The sequence below is a fragment of the Habropoda laboriosa genome, unplaced genomic scaffold (assembly GCF_001263275.1).
Source record: "Habropoda laboriosa isolate 0110345459 unplaced genomic scaffold, ASM126327v1 scaffold87, whole genome shotgun sequence".
Taxonomy (NCBI): Eukaryota; Metazoa; Arthropoda; class Insecta; order Hymenoptera; family Apidae; genus Habropoda; species Habropoda laboriosa.
In genome coordinates, this window is record NW_017100209.1 from 1,090,672 (window position 1) to 1,095,176 (window position 4,505).

Here is a 4,505-nt window from a genome sequence, read left to right on the forward strand (position 1 = left end):
CTTAACTCTCATCTGATGGGACGCAATTGGACGTGATGTATTGAATGAACCGCGTTGGCAACTTCTGTCTTATTGTCCAAGTTGAAGGTTATGTGGAAGTAAATAAATGGTCGCGCGTGCGTCGATTAAAAACCGGTTGAATATAAAAATTCGAATTCCGTATTTTCTTTTTAAGGAAAGGTAAAAGGTTAACAACAGGTGCAATTCTTTCAATTTTAAATTGTTTGCTTTATACTGTATTCTATCTAAATTAAACGATTAAAAGTGAATAGATAATACTGTAAATTAAAGTATTGTTCGATAGTGACAGTATGTGGAGGATCAAAGTCGTTTCCTACGTTAACGAATCGAATGGTCATTGGCAAGGATTTAGTAAACAAACATATCTCTGCATGGTTCTTTGTTTTAATCTGAAACGACGGCTGACATTTGTTCCATAACTCGAAGGACATTTCTTGGAAACGTACGTCGACGTCTTCAATTGCACAGTTGACTCTTGGCCCTTTACCGCACTCTGTGCGACTCTATACTAACTCCCGTTAATAAGAAGAGGAGGCAGTTAAAATTACCCATTACGTGTCGTCGTTGTCTTCTTTGTACTGTTATATTTCGTATCCAGATTTTCTGAAATATTTAAGAACCTTCCTTTAAACTGCTTCACGTTCGAAGAGTACTACGTGACTCAAATCAAGATACATTAAAACATCGTATATATTTTCACGTTTACGTATCTAACCAACAAAAGATTAATTATAATTTGATAATAAATGCTTACAATTTGTAACGTGTCTTTTGAAACATCCTATACCACTGTTATTATTGTTCAAATGGAACGTTGACAATGGTCTACCAACGAGAATCGATATCTCTGTCAACGAACGATAATCCGTGCGATAGCGGATCAAATTTCTAATAGGTCGAACGATATTTTTTTTGTTGGTTCGTTCTTATTGTTTTCCTCGTGGCTGATTATTGCGGTGTTTTCTCGCGATGCACGGCTTTGTTTCTACGTTATTAACCCTCTTCTTTCGCCACGTCCTCGTTTGAAGCCGACCAAGTACCGTCGAGTGCCGTCTTCTAATGGCGTGCACTTGAGAACACCGCCAATCTTAACATGCGGACGAGCCGTAGAGAGAGAGAAAGGGAGAGGAAAATAAAGCGTGTTCGGTTGCTGTGCAGCGCTACTGGTGTCCACCATGTTTACTAAGCGTCAGGTTTCTTATCGGCTGTCCGTTAATTTCGGTTAATCCTGCGCTGCTATTGTTCTCTACTGATAACAAGAACGTTGAATTCGTCGTTTTCTTTTTATCCTGGAAATTCGTTGACTTTTTTCTATTGTAATTATACAAGATGGTAGAGCGTGTAAAGTAAAAGTGAGGTTAGTTAAGAACCAAGTCACGAAATACAGTCAATCGTTGCATGTTTGAATTTGATTTCGAATGGAATAGGAAAAAGTGGAGTATTTCAACGTATGTAATCGCTGTTTCAATATTTCGAATTAGAAAAGGTGTTACAGGAATGTGTGGGATGAGCTGAAAGAAGAACATCGCGAGTACTGCCGTGAGAAATGTAAATTCCTCGCCACGCCTCGCTGCAAAAAAATATGAAACGCACACGTACATATATACGGCAAAGTTGACGGAAGGGGGTTAATTAGCGTGCAAGGGCCGGCTCGGTTACACGAAACAAGAAAACACGCCGTGCTCTTTATTCCCTTCGTACAAAATGGCGGAATTTAATAGGATGATTACTGTAGGCTCGTAAAATTTAAATGAAATCTCAAGGTGATCAAATTACGTGGAACAAAGTACGCTCGGAAAATTCAACGAGCATTTCGTAAAGATACTAGTTAGGTCATCGTATGCAATAATATTACGTTTAAACAAATTGTTTGATTACTATCGTTATATTCCCATTCTTTAATGTGCTTCTCTCTTTTTGTTTAGTAGACTCTTGAAGCTGCAATTAAACTGTTTACGTAACCATTGGACAATTAAGAATCCAAGACGTTATCAGAGCTGTTAGTCGTCGAGTTTAATAAGTTCAGGTGTAGAAAGAATGCTGTATCGACCGTGTTGAATATATTCGCAGTCTTCAGGGCGAAAATTCGGGTTGTTCGATCAGACGTAAATCGCTAGAGAATTTTTTCTTTCTTAGAGCCGTTTGTGTATTGCATTATTTAAGACCTTGTGGCTCATTAAAGCGGAAGGGATTGTCGAGATTATCGGGCACTTATAGTGATGTCCTTGACTAATACATTCTTCGGAGAGAGAGAGCGAAAGCTTCAATGACGATGATACAGCGTCGACGGTTTAATCACGTTTCCTTCATCGATTTTACCTTACGCCCTTTTACTTGTTGAATAACCTGACTTATAATAATAATAATAAAAATGCAAAAAATAAGAATTAATAAGAAATAATAATTTCTGAAAATTGTTATATTATAGATTGTCAAAAATGAAAACAATCTTCCAAGAGTGAAGATTAAAAGAAGTTAATTAGAGTTTTGACTCGAGTAGTTAGGGGGAAAGATGGTGGTTCGCAGAAGTCTTTAATCAATGGACTGATTCAGTGTCAGTTTCAGATTTGCCAAACATATTTTTAGATAATAACAGTCACGTGATTTGAACAGAAAAAAAGTTTGGGACGTACATGAATGTTGTTCAGAATATTTTGAACGAGTTTATTCAAATTTAAGTAGAAATCAGAATGTCTCTCTTGGAACGTTGATATTTCTCAACTTTTTTAATAAAAAAAAGATCACGCGGGAAGAGAAACGAAAGTAATGGTCTCGTGTCATTGTCCGTGGAAACAAGATCCTGGCGGATGCAATTATCACGATTATGCAATCACAATAGGACAACGAAATGAAAGGACCTTTCATGGTTCATTGGCACGCGTCGGTATTCTTATTGCATTCCAACGGCAGAGTAGCTCCGGATACTGTTACTGCGGCTACCACAGGCTAAACTGTTCTACACCATATTGGTAAACCTTGCAGAAACTGGTATCCACCACAAACTATACTTATCATGTCTCTTATTTAATTCTATTGAAAACCAGCTCACTCGACTAATCTATTTAAATCGTTCAAACTTCTTAATCAGCAGATCCAATAAAATACACGAATAAACTACTCGACAGAAGGTGTATTTCTTCTCTACATTTAAATTCTTGTTTTCTTTTTATTCTCTTCTCACACACTGACACTAAAGAGAAAATATAAAATCATATATTTAAGTAAGACGGTACAATACGCATTTTTTCTATTTTAAATTCAAATTTCCCGCGCAGCGTTTTTTTTTTTCCTTAAATTAACCGTTTCTTAAACTATTAGAGAGTGAACCAAAGGAGCTGATTTAATTGGTAGGCGATTGGTGACACTCGAAGGGCTCTTACGTGATCCGTTAAATTGGCGTTTAACGAGCGTCCCACCGTTGGCCGTGAAAAACGTGCAGCGGTGGGGGAAAGGCCTTGGGAACGCTGCGAGCGCAAGTGCATCGGTACGCGCAATAATTACCGTTGCGATTATCCAGAATGAAAATCGCTGTTGCATCGAACGACACGAATGCCCACGGTGCGGTCGGTGACGCAATGACGCGGACCGGTTCCTCCGTGAGACCGATCTGTTATTTTTCATTAACACCGCCACAATCGGCCGGCGCAGGGACGAGACGGAATGTTCGAACCGGATTTTTAAATTGCACTCTCGATGCATGCCGTACCCAGAAGACTTTGAGGCTGGAGGTTGCAATGTGTATAGCTTGTAATTAAAAATATCACTGTTCAAGATCGTTTTAATTGCACACACCGTGATTGTAAATTTTATTGTTCTACAACTGAGAAGAATTACAAAAAAGGAAACTTTTGTTTTTGTAAAGTTATGTAAGTTTATTTTATTGCTGTTTTTGAAATAAAGAGTACTATTTAAACATTGAATTTAAACATTTTCATTTTTTTTTAAAATTCTTTAAATGTATTAATGGAATTTCATTTTTGCGGACGTGGAAGTAGATTTTTTTTATCTTCGTTAAACAGCTAAATTTTAATTTGATATAAATATTAAAATGTCCCCGATATTGGTATAAATTCATGTTTTAAAATTGAACTGACATCGTTAAAAAGCGGTTCAAACGATATTTAAGTATGGGCGAAGGGAACTTAAGATTCCACGCCATCTTGGTTAAGCCTATTGCCGTTAGCATTAGTTTCCTTCCTCGGGTTTCATTCCTCCTCAAAGTTCCCGTTTCTGGGGATTAACAGTTCCATTAATTCTTAAGCCCCTTTGACACACTGACACGGCACCGCGTTAACGAGGGTGTTTCGCGTGCAGAAAAAATATTTCATAAAGGCGGACCAATTTCTTGGCGGCTGTTCGCCATATCCGTTGGCTGCGCGCGCGCGCGCCTATAATTAAAACTCGGCTCGGTAAACAGGTCGCGCGGCATCGTTCGCGTTTTTCGAAAGTTTGTATCGTAGAATTTTCGTTACACAACACTCTGT